Here is a 16,547-nt window from a genome sequence, read left to right as displayed (position 1 = left end):
ACACACACACACACACACCCACACACACTCATCTTTCTATGTTTGCCAAAACCAAGTTAGGATTATGTTTAACACAAGGTTTACTGTTGCATTTTGGATCAAGGTTAAGGCTAGGATGATGTTACAGTAGTGGTTGGGGTTCAGAGTTACGCTAGGTACAGACAACAGGTCAAAGGTTATGGAAGCTTGCTGTAGGCTTACCATTCAATAGGTGTATTTAAAGTAAAGTGTAGTTCCTCACAAGCATAGTAATACAAGCTTACACAGACACACACAGACACACACACACACACACACACACACACACACACACGGACGCATCCTTTCATCCCCTTTCAATCTCCTTTCAAACACTCGCCTTTAGAAAGCAAGTCCCAAGTGACTAGGGGCATAGATTAAGCAGATATCATTTTAACAAGGGGGGAATTCTGGGGAATAGGAATACCAATATACAAAAATGCTTTGTCAAATTGCTTGTGCACTTTCTGTTTCTAATAATACTTTATAAAGACAGATTTTTAAAAAATTGGGATATACCTTGAAACATGTAAATAAATATACATTGACATGGTTTGTGCTGTGTTGGCTCTGTTCTAAAAGGTCAGCTTTATTTTGTTTATTTACCTTCACACTGGGTGAAACACACTGGAATCACAACCTTATTATACTCAGTCTGCATTTCAAGTGGCCACTGATTGGGTGTTGGGGCATTTTTCTGTTACAGAAACAAGGGTAATAGTCAGACAATTACTGGAAGATGACCTTTAACCCATGGGTGACCCTTGCCCTTTCCAGTTGGTCTCTAAAGGTTTTCCTTTTAAGGGACTGTGGTTGCCATAGCTTCATTACAGCTGTCTCCAAAGTCCTGTTCTGCTCATTCAAATACCTCTCAGTTGATCTGGAAACTCGGGAGCAGGAGAGTACAGCAAAAAGAGGTCAGAACACACTTGAAACCACATAGAAGCTTCCATCACACACACACACACACACACACACACACACACACACACACACACACACACACACACATTGCTTCTTAAACTCTCTCTCACAGCTGTACAGAAAGAGGAGAGAGCAGCTGTCTGAGCTGATATTCTATCATTGTCTAAGGTCACAATGACCATGTTCCCTCTCTCACTCTCTTTTACACACACACACACACACACACACACACACACACACACACACACACACACACACACACACACACACACACACAGTTGTGGGAAATCCCAGGAGAGGACATGAACAGTTGACCCTCGTGAAAGCGAAGGCACTTGCCCACTCTATTAGCTTGTGTCATCTAGTAAACTAGCAGTGCAGTGTTAGCATACACTGCAGAGTCTTGGACTTTCCAATGTTCTTTAACAAACATTTATCACAATCAAAATGCCCCAGTGCTCAACCTAACTGATTAGGCCTAACTGGACTAAATTCATCCTGCGCTTGGTTGACTGTGGAGTCAGTCTGTTTAGTTGAGCTGCTCATTCACACTTTAGGAGACGTATGTAATGCATTACCTGTCACTTTCTTCTAAGTTTGCCTCTCCCACTTCTGAAAGTGTTATTGGTGATTAGAAAATGACGCACACGACACATAACAGTATGTTTCCATAGGGTGCAATATGCATCAGTAGCGCATCTGGCATACCTCACAAGTATGTGGAAAGTGTTTAGCATACACACACACGAGGGTGCTAAGAAGCTTAGTTCTATAACAATCCCATATACATACAATTTTGATCTTTAACAATTGTGTAGATAAAATTTAAGGACCACATAGATCAAAATTGAATAAATATATTATATAATATATAAATAATAAATAAAAAGCTATTTTCTTTTTTATGTGTGTTGCATTGGAAGAATGTTTCATTTGTTTGTTCCAAAAATAATGTAGCCTCATCAAGTGTCAGACAGTTGTAGGAAACTGATCCTGGCCATTATTCTATCTATCAGGTTAATATGTAAATAATGATTTAATGCCAAAAAAAGGTTTTGATGAGAACATTAGAATATGTATTTGTAAATCCCACAATAACTTGAGTATCTAATGTAATGCTGCTATTTTTAGGCTTGTTATTGCACAAGACTCTTTTTAACCCCAAATTGGATGCGGTTCTGTGCCCTGTGGGTCATACATACGTAATTAGTCTGGAACCCTGTATTTCATCATGAAACATGCAGAAAATATGTTTTAAAGAAAACATTGCACTTCTCATTCCCTTCCCTCAATAGAGGCTTTGTTTAGCTTGTTTTTGTATTAGCTGTGATGTGGTTGGGTTTGTATCCTCAGACACAACTGTGACTATGGTGGGGTTCCACTCACCTCTGTTTGGTCACTAGAGACCTTGAATATTTCCATGCAGGACAGCTGTGATCTAAATATAAAAAGCCACATCCTATATTCAGGAAAGAGCTTGTGTGTGTGTGTGTGTGTGTGTGTGTGTGTGTGTGTGTGTGTGTGTGTGTGTGTGTGTGTGTGTGTGTGTTTGTGTGTGTGTGTGTGTGTGTGTGTGTGTGTGAGCTTGTATTACTATGCTGAGAGATAGCCAGAGAAAAAAAAGTGAGAATGTATGTCTACGTGTGTGTGTGTGTGTGTGTGTGTGTGAAAGGGAAAAAGAGAGAATGCATGTATATGTGTATGGTGTAATGCTATGATTTCACTCACCAATTTCCTGAAGTCCAAGCATTATGATCAACGCTGAGTGCATAAAACACAGTGCTACCCCATCAGACATCCACGTGCTGATATTGTCAAATTACATATCACAGTATCAGCTGAGTGATAAACGAATGGTTAATAACCAGGTATGGTATTTACTAACAAACTACACATAAATAAAAATGAATAGGAGTATTTTCTACTGGTAAAAAGGAAGGGTAAGGAATGCTGCTCATTTTGTAATTCACAATACAATTTTTCTTAAAAGCATTTTTAAAGATGTTTTAAATCTTTAAGAAAATTCCAAGGATTTAAGATATGCTATCTTAAAATCAGTTTTACATAAATAGTAGTGCTTACAAAAATGTCATAAATGGTTACATACACAACCTTATCAACCTTATATAATATTCTTATAACATTGCCAACAATAATGGTGTAGTAATGCAGTTTTCTTATAATGTATTTTTCAGGGAGATAATGTAGGGGCTTTAGAACGAAAGGTTAGCTGTTAACCTTTATTTCTTTTGATATAATCAACAATAGCAGTAATGACTTAAAATTCACAATGAGGACAGTTTTATTCTGGCCAGACAATAAGGTGGACAGTCCAGCACTCGCATCAGTCTGGGTCTCAGTGTATGAACCTCTTTATCTGTCTCCACCTCCATACATCCACCTTAATGATGGCAAACTGGTGCACACTGATTATAGTACCATATCACTTTGGGCGGAAAAAAATACATTTGGACGTGATGGTATTGTACTAAAGGTTTGGACACAGCCAACCTGGAAAAGGATCCACATACTGTTCCATTGTATGCCATGTGCTGGCATGTCTGTCATGCCTAAACTGAGGCCCTGTATTTCCTTCAGGCATTTGACAGGAGCAATTTAAGGACAATTAAAATAGTTTTTGAAAAACCCACACAAAATAGAAGATTGTCATTATTCTTAATCCCGGAAAACGGTAACTTGTGTTATTCCCAAAATACAGTGATTAGATTGTTGTAAAACACCTGGACTTATTTATTCTGATACTCCAGTGTCTGAATTTCTCAGATTTATCTATTCTGATACTCCAGTGCCTGAATATCCTTAAAATGTGCTTTGTCTCAAATAAGAACCAGCAGGTGGGCCAAGACATTTTTCACAGATGAATTAATCAACCTTTACCAAACATCTTGCTTTATCAGCATTTTCCAGTGGGATTTATTGAAACTAAAATATTATTGAAGGCCAATTAGAAAACCTTATTGTACTACTTATGCAGAAGTATCACAAAAAAAGTAGCAGTATCTGATGCATACAAGACAGTTATGATGTTTAAAAGCTTATTTATCTCTTGTTAATATGCATCAAAACCTGAGATAATAAAATATATAGCAAATAATAATATAGTGGAATATCATGGAAACATTAATGTGAAAAGCAAAACAGTGCACAAGACATTAGACAGAATAATATTACAGAATAATACAGATAATATTAACCAATCAGAGTTCAGTAGTTTATTGGATGGAGTAAGATGTGCTTGATGAAGCAGGTGTTGAGGTGAACATGACCATGGTCATGCAACAACAACAACAACAATACTAATAATAATTATCATTATTAAAACTATGGCCATATTAATAATAATAATAATAATAATAATTATTATTATTATTATTAACTTGTAAAAATCAGCCCTGTACATAAAATGATCACAAATGTTCACTGTTGATGTTCTTGTGTGTATGCAGGTGGGAGTGTATGGAAGTGTGCGTGTGTGTGTGCACTGTTTGTGTGCACTATGACGTTTGCATGGAAGCGTCCACTTCACACTTGCATGTGTGTAGCGTCTAATGTTGGTGGGCTGGTATGTGTGTGTAAACAGCCTCTCTGCTGTGTCACACCGCCTCCTGCCACAGCTGGTTCCTTCTATTGTTCTGACCCCGGGGGTGGGTGGGAGGTCCATCACAACCTTCCGTGTGACATCTCTCCTGGGGTACCACCCGTGAGACCTCGCTTCTCACCTCTTCAGCACACCACAAATACACTGCTCATCTTTATATTCATCTTTATAGCCATTGAAGTCTCTGACAGTGCCTGCTACATACACACACACGCACACACACGCACGCACACGCGCACACACACACACAAGCACACAGACGCACGCACACGCACGCGCGCACACACGCACACACACACGCACACGCACACACCCACGCGCGCGCACGCACGCACACACCCACGCACACGCACACACGCACACCCACGCGCGCACGCACGCACACGCGCACACCCACGCACGCACGCGCACGCACGCACACATGCACACATACACACATGCGCACACACACACGCACACATACTATGTCATGGCATCTAAAAGTAAAAGTCAAAATAGCATGCGGTCCATGACGAAAATCATGTTGGCTGCCTTGTCCGCTGACTTGGACAGGCACACTTTGCCTGATTTGTAAATAACTCCTTGGTATTTGTTGCTGTGACGCAAATGCAGACTGTTATCACATCACTTTTCTTTGATGTGACACTGGCCTCAGTGGGAAGAATGTTTACAGTCAGGAATGAAGAGCATATGAGCATTTTATTTAACATAAACAGCATAAAATGGTTGATTTTTCTTGTCGCACTCTAACTCAGCCCGTGAAGCAGCTTGCTGTTAGGGTGGCCCACTGAAAAAGAAACAGGGTTTAAGTAGGCTATGCATAATAAGGTGCAGGTGCACCTCATTTCAATCACCCAGTCGATTGTTTCAACAGCCTTTCCACCTCGCAGACAACATTTCATCACACCTCCACCACCCCCCACCCCACCCATGGTGGGCTGCAACTATCGTGCCCCCCACCTGTGGACCACATCAAACTTAAAGGGCTAAAGTGCCAATATCGATGAGTGAGCCACATGCTGGCATTGTTTCACTGAAGACACTGGAACAGGGCATGGTGGGAACAGAGAGTGAAAGAGCATCCCAACATGCAGTACTAGAGAGTGAGGACCACCCACTTGATAGCCAAGCACTCTTCTTCTGTGGTGCAGTACCTCAGCTCCCACATGGATAGCTTCCAACTAATGTACAGTGCCTGACAGTGCTCTCCCTTGACCAACTGCCATAGAACAGTTCCCAGCATTCGGGCTAACACAACGGTCTGTAACATAAAACGAACGGAGAAGTCATGTGAATGCAACAATGGTCTTTTGTAGAGGACCTCTGTAATGTGGTTAAAGGCCTGTGCGCACAGCTCCATCCACTGGATCAGTTCTGGAGTCCCCTTTTAGTAAGGTCAGCAAGCTAGTGGCATCCAAATAAATAGGCATGAACCTGTAATAAGTCAGCCAGTCTCAGGAACTGTCTCACCTGCTTTGTGGTCTTGAGTCTCAGACAGGCTGTAATCACTGCTGTCTCATTATTCTGGGTACAAACCTATATATGAGCCAAGAAGAAGCCCAGATACTGTATCTCTACCTGTACCCCTGCATGCTTCTTTGGGTTTGCATTGAGTCCAGCTTGCCGCAGTGATCTCAGGTGCATCAGGTGCATCACTTCCTCATTACTATAGGTGACCATCACCCAGGTAGGCCATTTTACAACAGCCATTTTCACAAAGCAGCTTTACACATCTGAGTCCACGTCCCCAGTGAGCAAACCAAATGTGAGAGTGGCAAGGAAAAACTCTGTAAAGCATGAGGAACAAACCTTCAGAGGAACCTAGACTCCTCTTCTGGTCGACAGCAGACACCACAGTAGTAAGAATAGTAACAACAGTAAACAATAAATGTCAAAATAATTAGTGGGAGAAAAAAAATGTAAAATAAGCAATGAATTTCTTTTTTGGTTTTCTAGAAGTCTGGTTTCAATGAGTGTACTTGTGTCCAAACGCATCTTCCACAAGAATATCTGTCCAGGGCAATGGAGAAGTAGTTGGTTTAGTTGGAGGGTGGGCCACATCAGCGGGCATGGGAAGAGCCATGGCAACTGAGATGGATTGAGGCTAAGTAACAACATGACATCAGGAGTAGGTGTACCTCAGCAGCAAAAGACAATAGGCTTGTCAAAGTATAAAGGAGTGTAAATTAAGGTGCAAATATGGACTCTGGCAGGTCTAGCTACAGCAGCACAACTAAAAGGATAGAGTCAGAAGGAAACATTGGCATGAGGACTCCCTGGAACATCAGCACTCTGCCACTCTAAGTCAACAAACTTGAATGACAAAAAAAAGAGTTGAAGGGACAGCTTCATAGTGCCACAGTTTACCATAACTCTCAATGCTCTTGGACCCCCAGATGGAGACCTTTACCTAAGATGTGAAGTATTTAATAAAATGCCTGAATATACAAATAGATTTTCAGCCTAGCCTTAAATATTGAGACTGTGTCTGAGCCTTGAATATTTACAGTTTTATAGGAAAAGGCTTTGCCCCCTGCAGTAGATTTTCTTATTCTTGGTACTAGTAAAAAGCCTGCACCTTTTGATCTAAGCAGACATGGTGGGTCATGCACTAGGAGTTCACTAAGGTACTGTGGGGCAAGACCATTCAGTGCTTTGTAGGTCATTAGAAGTATTTTCTAATCAAAACAAAAATTTTACTGGGATCCAATGTAATGTAGATAAGATAGGAGTAAAATGATCAAATCTGTCATGCCACCCTTTTCCTCAGATCACTACATCTCCCAGAATTCCAACTACAATCCAGAGGAACACCCAACCAATCATCACCAATTCACAAGATCCTAATCATTGGACTATTAACTCCAGCTGTACCTCATTTCCACTGCCTATGAAGTATTGCCACTGAATTCCATTGTGCATACCAAGTGGTTATTCATGTTGGCTTATTTTTTTCATGGTGACTCTTCTGTTTACTTACCATTGGTTTTGCCTTACTGCTTTTGGATTTTCTGCCTGGTGGGACGATTTACTGGCTTTTGCCCTGGATTGTCTTCTCACTGTGTTTTTGGTAATCACAGTGCTATTTCTGACCCTTGCTTGTTTTTTTGTTTTTTTTTTACTACTGCTTTGGAATATCCAGTTTATAATAAAACCACAACCTTTTTAATCTGCTGGTGTCTGGCTATTTCTGAAACATTACACTTTCTAGTTCTAGTAAGAACTCTGGCTGCTGTTTTGAACTACCTGGATCTTGTTTAAGCACTTAGTGGTACAGCCAGATAGTAAGGCATTACAGTAGTCCAATCTGGAAGTGATAAATGCATGGACTAGTTTTTCTGCATCATTTGAAGAGAGTATGTTCTTAATCTTTGCAATGTTCCTGAGGTGGAAAAAGGCTATCCTAAAAATACTATTTACAAGAGCTTTGAATGAAAGAATGGAATCTATAATCACTCCAAGATCTTTAACTGTTAAAGAAGATGTGATTTTGGAGACCACTGAGGTTTATTGTTTAATTAGAGTCCTTGCTGTCTGTGGGCCTAATACAAGTACTTCTGTTTTGTCAGGATTAAGTGAGAAAACATTTCTCAACATCCTGTCCTTTACTGTCTGTCCTTTACTCATTCCTCAATAATATTAAGATAATACTTGTTGTCTGGATTGACTGAGAAATATAATTGAGTATCATCAGCATAAGAGTGTAAATTACCACAGTGTTTACATATGTCACCTAGGGGTAGCATATATAAAACAAAAAGCATGGGCCCTAGAACAGATCCTTGTGGACCACCATAACTAACCTTGGTGTGTGCTGAAAGGTCTCAATTTATGTTGACAAACTGATAACAATCACCTAAATAAGATATAAACCAGGACACAGCTATTCTTCTAATCCCTAGTAAAAGTTTTGTGATTTATGTTATCAAATGCTGCAGTGAGATCAAGCAAAATAGACAAAGAAATGTAACCCTGGTTGGAAGCCAACAACAGTTCATTAACTACTTTAATCAGTGCTGTCTCTGTACTATGATAAGGCCTAAACCCTGACTGAAAGACTTCATGTATCTGGTTCTGATTCAGATATGAGGATCGGGAGAATGGCAGTTACCACTGTTGAGCAAAGCCCTTAACCCTCAAAAGCCTCAGCTAAATTCCATAAACATGTCAGTTTTATTCCTAGTTAAATGTTCAAGTTCAAGTTCAAGTTCAAGTTCGGTTTATTTGTCACATACATAGTCATACACAGTACAACACGCAGTGAAATGGTGGGTGGACGGAGCAGTCGTGACGGCAGCCGACCTCACCGGCGCCATCTTGCCAAATGTGCAATTATACCTAGTAAAAGTCTAGGATTATTATGTTATTTTCTATTAGGGTTGAGAAATAAGCTGTTCGAGCGGTAATAAGTGCCTTTCTACACTTGAGAAGGCTCTCCTTCCATGCAAGCTGGAAAACTACAAGTTTAGTATGGCACCATTTTACATTTTATCTTTCGAGTGTTCTGTTTTGGGAACCTGGACAACCGGGAAGGGGTACAAACATATCAATAGACTCAAGCCTAGCAGCAAATTAACCCCCAGTAGATCATATAGTGCATGACATAAGTTGGTGTCCTGATCAGTCAGGATCTCTTTCAGGATGCCAACTTGGGAGACGACTTTGAAGAGAGCCTCCGCAACACTTTTTATTATGGATATTGTGGAGCAGCACTGCTTCTGAATACCAGGTTGCGTAGTCCATCAAGACTAACACAAAGATGTCCTTGTGCACTCTGCTCTAATAGGTCTATGCCTGGTCACATGGGATCTCAATTAAAGGGAGTGGATGCAACAGTGCTCAGGGGATTGCAGGAGAATTAACCAACTGGCAGGCAGGACACACCATGTGCAGAAGTCCCCTCGAATACTAGGCCAATTGAACTGGACCTTTAGGCTGTTTAATATTTTCTCCTAACACAAATATTCTGTTATGAGATTGCTGTGGGCTGCATGAAATAATATTTCCCATAGTCCCTTTGGAATTAAGAGAAGAGTGACCACTTCATTGGTCTGAGTCTCTCACATCACTTGGCAAGGCGATTTCTAATGGTCAAGAAATAAGAACAGGACAGTGCAGCTCCTGGATCAATCACCTGACCATTAATTATGCTAACCTCAGGGTGTCATCTCAAAATTTGTTCCAGAGGCAAATCCCCTACTTTAATTCCCATGGGGCAGTGTGTGCACAGGGTCTCCCTTTTGGGAATGGTTTAGAGGAACTCTAGGCTCAGCCTGCACCTCTACCTCCTCTGGTTAATCCCGAGATGAACCTGGAGTGGTGTCCAACTCAAGTGCAGCACAAGTCAGAAACGCATTGCTCATGCTGGACCAACCCTCTGGTATGTGCTTCACCATTTCCATGAAATTCGGCCAATCTATTCTCAACATCAGTGGGTGGGTGAGTCGAGGACTAACCATCGCCTCTAAGCTAGGCTTTTATCCCCATAATTCTACAGCTGCCAACACTAATGGGTATTTGTGAGTGTCCCTGTGCACACACTTCACCAACCTTCCAATTCCATGTTTTTTGAACCAGGCTCTTGTGGATCATGATTTGGTGGATCACAGTGTAACACTCATCTGCTAGATTGTTCCAACAGCCTCTCTTCTTCAAAGATGCTTGACCATGCCCCCACTTCCACACTTGAAAATTTCTGATTTATTTTGGAAATGTGAATTGTACATTCACTTTTTCATCTCTCGGATATATTTGATTTGAAAACTTGCTACTTGAGACTTTCAGTGTTGCCTGTGTTACCAGTTCAGAGTGTTCAGATCAGTTGAATTAGCAACCGGTGAAGTAGTGGCAGGGTAATGGGCACTCAAGGCTCATTGATGTCTGCGGGGAGCGAACACTCGCCCATCTGGTTTGATCCCACAGAGGAACTATTTTAATACAAATTCCTGAAAAGGTTCACTTTGGCATTGACAGAAATACGTCATAATGCACAGTGCATCACAGCTTGCTCTGTAAGAGGCTACATAGCCACAAATACAGTTACAGTTACAGAGCCCATGCTGACCCTTGTCCAATGTTTAAAAGTTCTTACAATGAGCACATGAGTATCACAACTGGACCATGGAGCAGTGGAAGAATGTAGCCTGGTCTGATGAATCATGTTTTCTTTCAGCATCATGTTGACAGCTGATTGCTTGTGCTTTGCTTATGTGGGGAAGATATGGCACTAGTATGCACTATAAGAAGTCAGTGGAGGCAAGTCAGTGGAGGCAAGTCAGTGGAGGCAAGTCAGTGGAGGTAGTGTGATGCTCTGGGCAGTGTTCTTCTAGGAAACCTTAGTATCCTGGCATTCATGTGTATATTACTCTGACACATACCACAGAAAAATTGTTGCGAACGAACTACAGCCCTTTAAGGTGTTCTTTAATGACAGTGGGCTTGTGCAATGCAACCTGCCACTCTGCAAAAACATTCAGGAATGGTTAGAAGAAGATGAAACTGAGGTCAAAGTTTTGACTTGGTCTCCTAGTTCCCCCAGATCTCAATCCAGACAAGCATCTGTGCTGGAAAATCAAGTCAGATCCGTGGAGAACCCACCTCACAACGTACAGGGTTTAAAAGATCTGCTGCTATCCTTATTCCAGATATCACAGGACACCTTTAGAGGTCTTGTGGAGTCCATGCCTTGATGACTGTATTGCTGGCACAAGGGGAATCTCTACAATATTAGACAGGTGATTTTAATGTTAGGGCTGATTATTGTACATAGGACGTTAGAAATAAGAGATCGTTATAGTAGGTGTTCAACATGAAGTAAATTACATAAAAACTTTTAGAAACCCACCTCATCTCCCTCACTTCAGTCTTGACTGAGAGTGTCTTCAAGTACAGAAGTTCAGGGGGGCACCCCTGAAACCAAACGTACAATGTCATTAATGTCATTAAAAAAGTTATGTTTCACAATCCTTCTCAGGACAGATGCATGTGTAAACAGATATGGCAGCTGAAATGTGTGGCCTTATCGGTTTTAAAATATGAGAGAGAACTTTGGCATGAATTCAGCATGTACCCGATAAACCATTTTACGTATGCGCATGTACACAACACACACACAGACACACAGACACACACACAGACACATACACACATATCCGGTGCCCTGACCAGCTTTCCATCTATCCCTCTCAGGTAAAGATCCAGTTTCTTCCCCTTCAGCAAGCCAGGTCCTAATATAGATCCGACCCGCCTGGACTAGTGGAAAAATTCACGGAGTCGCATTACCTCCACTGGTGGCCCATTCCTGTTATTACAAGCTCTCAGGCCATCAGTCGGAACCAGCAATCATCCACAGCCTGTGGTGCTTGACTAGCCAACTTGGACAGTCTCTGGCATATCCACCGGGCTTTTTGAGTGGTTCTTCTAGTGATGACAGTGATTCTTATCCTTCCCTCACTCAAGATCTGTCAGTACAAAACTATTACAAGCTGCAGGCCTTTGGGTAGGTGGTAACAGGGAGGTAGGTTTGTCTGCACTGTGCAAGACTGGAAAGAGTGACCCCGTCAGAGTATGATCGCACACCACAGACCCCTGTTAGCCGGACAACAAGGAGGAGAGCAACATTTGTAATGTGCATTTTATTAGAGTTATGAGGAAGAAGCTGAGGACTGAGATGAGAATATGTTACCCATATTAGTGTGAAATAACACCCACATGTGTGTGCATGCACACACACACACACACACACAGCTGGAGCGCACACAGACATTGAAGGTGTTTTTGGTTTAGTTTTTCAAAAACAGTCATTAGCTATCTTGGAATAATTATTATATGAGACTCATTTGATTGACTTTTGGAATTAATTATTTTTATTTTTTCCAACTTAAATACTATGATGGAACTGTAACCCTGTGCTTCAGGTCAAAGGTCATTCAGGGCCTCCAAGGAAGTTCCAGGTAAAAATTTGGGTCCTTACACAGACCCTGACACCATCCAAATACTCCCTCTAAAGCACTCTGAGTCCCACCCTCACAAGGTCAGTGTTCTAGACGTAGAGTAAGCCTTAGTCTAGACCAAAAAGAATTTACAATGCTGAATCACCGTTGGCACTGCAGTTTAATTCACATCCATGCCTGGGAAACCGGCCCATACTATTTTATATTAGCAAGCAATAAATGAGCTACAATCAAGTACATATCCACCTTGTTCTTTAGCACAGAAAAAAAGCAAGTAGCCAAAAACACTGATAGTACAGCACAATCCAAGGAGGGCAACACCGCGGTTCATTAAGGTCCCTGACCGGGAAAGATGAAGAGCTAAGGTCATTTAATACAAATGAATGAAGTGCAGTAAGACACTGAGATCACTCCAGCCAGCTTTACACTGCTACTCATACCAGCCAGTTCCTTAGCAGAATTCTTATCCGGTGTGTGTCTGGAATTCTCTGAGCAGGAATAAATTGCAGCTCCTGGCTTGCCATTACCAGTCCCCCCCCCCAAACCCCTCACCCCCACCCTTTCCTTAGTTCCCTCCACCGTACAAAACTCTGGAGTATATTTCAAATTCCCCTTCTCTCAGTCCCCCTCTCTTATTACACACATACATGCACAAAATAAATACAGAGACACTGAGAGCAGGATGAGCACATTACGTCTTGTGAACGTGCAAGCATTTTGAATCGCACAGATGTACGAGGACACTGCATACACACCGATAACATCTTCACAGAACTTCTTTTAAACCAACACACATGCACACTGCGAGGCACACACCTGCTGTCCTTCCTCTCTGCCCTTGGTCTTTACCCTGCTCTCCTGCTCCCTGTTATGAGCTAGACATCCTTCCCCTCTACTTGCAACCATCTTTGTCTTCATATTACAAAAACAAGTGCCAGACGCCCCTTTCCACACAGCATGTTCTTGTTTACGCCTCTGCTGTGACAAAGTGCCGGTGTTCATGTGAAGACCCCTGCCCTACTTCCAGTGACCGCCAAGTCTGTACTGTTCGTGTATCCAAGAGAAACACTGTTTAATGGTTCTGTATGTGGTTCTGTATGTGTATGCAGGAGAAACACTGTCTAATGTTTCTGTATGTGTTTCTGTATGTGTTTCGTTATGTGCATGCAGAAGAAACACTGTCATTTTTCTAGTCACTGAACATCACTTGGAACGCTATTAAAAAAATATGAGTTTCATAGTGTTGTTTGTTTTCTACTATATATCCAATAGAGAAAAAAACTGACTATTTGTGAAAATGAAAACGAGTTCGTTCCAGAGGATCAGCAAAAACCTTTAACTGAACTCTTCTGATTAACCTTAAAGAGGACAGAAGAGCATAGCATATGAGGTAATTATATTAGCAGGCCCACAGCATGAAGATTCAGTTTTTGTACGCTTTAATAAGATTAAATTTTCCAACCTGCTTAATACTAGAAAGAGACATTTACAGTGTTATTATATGCATGCATCAGTTTCAGTTCAACATTAGTCTCAGATTAGCTCCCTGCAGACATCTTTCATGTACAGTGAGTGCTAGAGTTACTGTTTCAGGAGGGCTACGATCACAAGTCAATAAATAGAACTGATCAGGGCGATTGTTGTGCACGTAGTATACACCTACACAGATGTGCTGGCTGAGCCACTCTGCCATCTAAGGCTAAAGACTGTCTAGACTGAGTAGAATAGGGTAGCCAGCATCTAGAATAATACTTGGCAGTATAGGATGGTCAGCTCAGGGGCTCAAAGCACACACAACACACACACACACCCACACACAGACATAGCTCTTGAACGCGTTATTACCAAATACCTTAGCATGACTAAAAGCAATTTTCACCGTCCTGAATAAGTTTCTATATCCACATATATACATAGATGCACACACTGCAGTAGTGGAAGATGAAGGGCTGTGGATGATGAAGAGCTATGATGAGAGGGTGTCAATGGATAAGTCTTGGCTGTGTTTCTTCCTCCTTTTTCAGTCTGTTGTCGTTCATCGCAGTATGGCTGATTTACGCCCTGCCTGATCTCTGCAATGGTGACAACCCTCTAGATAGTAAAAATGTTCTGGCCCAGACCTGTCCTCTGTAACTTCTGGTCCAGGTCCGTGAAACGGATCTGACCTGGTGGTTTTTGGCACAACGGGCCAATATCAGGCCAGGTCCATAATGTTTGTTTCAGATTTGGATCAGTTCTCAACTGGATCTGCATTATCAGCTATCAATTTAATTATTTACATTTAAATCCAATGTAATTAAAATGTGCAAAATAGTAATATTTGCATTTAATTTACAGATTTAAAATGTTTTTCTTCATTAAAAAAATAGAAATTCTTATTTTATCATGAAATGCTATAAACTATAAACTGTTGTGCGTGCTTAAACACAATTACTTCATAAGAAAAGCATTACTGTAATAAAAGTGCCTAGTTTTATGCACTTCTAAATTGTAATGTTAAAAGAGTAATTACTAGTAATACTGGATGACTGCCCAGCTGTGCAAGCAGTGAGATTTTTGGTAGACCGCAGAGCTGCCTTGATTCTAAGGTTAGTGGGTCACTGGGCAACTGGACAGTGAGCCATTAATGTTGTTAATTTTTCTTTAGTTCAGGATACTTTAATGTGATATATTATCAAAAAACAAAACTTAAACACCACCGCCACCAAAAATAACACTAGAGCCCTTTAAGACAACAGGTATGACATTAAGTCTGTAAAATAAAATAAGATAAATGTATTTCTCTATTAACAATGCACTTAAAAATGATACATAAAATTACAATAAAATAAAATAAAAGAACAATGTTCCAGGTTGGATTATGCTTCAAAAGGTTAGCAAGATAGTCTGAAGTTAAGTTTTAAAAAATTGTAAATGTCATAAACAAGACTTTTTATTCATTATCTAAATTAACAGGAAGCCAGCGTAAATAAGACCATCTTTGCTTTGACTTTCTTTCACGAGTAAAAACCCAAGATGCAGTTTTAGAGATTATACTGTCACTCCTTACAGTTTATTCATCATAGATAATGTCCATGTGTACTGCATTAGTTTCACAATGGTGAAGTCATTGAGAAGTAGTGAGAAGTAATGCTGTAATGATTGTGAGCCAACTAATACTGTGAAATGAATCGATTTTGTTGTTTGAAATCAATTTTCTAATGTTCAGTATGAATTGTGAAAAGGAATTACTTAGTGTCGTGCTCGAGACAAAGACATTAACTACTTGCCTGGATGCTGTATATTTCATGTTATTTTACACTCTGCAATTTGCTGGATTAAATGTGCTTGGATTGAAAACCATTTAACGCAACTGTTTTTGTATGTCTCAGTGTGCACATAGGCAGCTGTGCAAGTGCCAGTTCTTCAGTGCAACAGGCTGCTGTAATGAAGTTACAAGGAAACTTTTCACCTTACAGAATATCGCTGATTTGCATTTGGTGTTTTAACATGATGTTATGCAACAAGCATGTCTGCTAGTTAATACTGTTCTAAATTAGATCTAGGCTACGAAAGACACTGTAGCAGACTTGCTTATGATCCCTGTTGGGTAATAAAAATTCCATGGAGGAGAGACAGCTTCTGAGAACCTGAAATGGTTTTGTTGAACTTCAAATTTAACACTACATATGGATATCCCTTAGGACATGTGCACTGCAGGAAAAAAAAATCTCTTAAACGCTTACAAAAGAATAATGTAGTGTCTGAAGAAAAGTATAACTCTAGGCCTGTAAGGAAAAAAAAGAGTTTTAAACCTGAATGTTAAGCAATTTGAGATTAGTGAATTCTAGAAAAATGTTAATGCAAAAACAAAAGTGGTACGAGGAGACGCAAGACTGATTCACTGGCTGTGTCCTGACTTTGGACCACCTCCGTATAACGGCACTCTGGATTTAGTAGACGAATCAAGTCTGGAATGGATCTGTGAAATGAATGGGATCGCTACATCTTCAGGACTGTAGGCAGAGCTGTTTCAGGGTCAGCTGCTATCAGGT

General features: G+C 40.8%; 1 long non-coding RNA gene across 4 annotated transcripts; it reads right to left on the bottom strand.

The window, feature by feature from the left end:
- Positions 1-5,069: 5,069 nt before the first annotated feature.
- Positions 5,070-13,479, bottom strand: LOC113585641 (uncharacterized). Of its 4 annotated transcripts, none has more exons than XR_014117223.1 (5): positions 13,330-13,479; positions 11,406-11,470; positions 11,159-11,279; positions 5,680-5,822; positions 5,070-5,348 (listed from the first exon to the last, which is right to left on the bottom strand). It is a non-coding gene; the product is annotated as an uncharacterized LOC113585641 (long non-coding RNA). The 4 variants fall into 4 exon arrangements; XR_014117224.1 differs by having other exon boundaries at positions 5,716-5,822; XR_004776864.2 differs by lacking the exon at positions 5,680-5,822 and having other exon boundaries at positions 5,071-5,348.
- Between the last annotated feature and the right edge of the window lie 3,068 nt (positions 13,480-16,547).

Source organism: Electrophorus electricus, chromosome 15 (assembly GCF_041902795.1).
Source record: "Electrophorus electricus isolate QZ-2024a chromosome 15, ASM4190279v1, whole genome shotgun sequence".
In the NCBI taxonomy this organism is placed as follows: domain Eukaryota; kingdom Metazoa; phylum Chordata; class Actinopteri; order Gymnotiformes; family Gymnotidae; genus Electrophorus; species Electrophorus electricus.
This window is presented reverse-complemented; position numbering and strand designations above follow the sequence as displayed.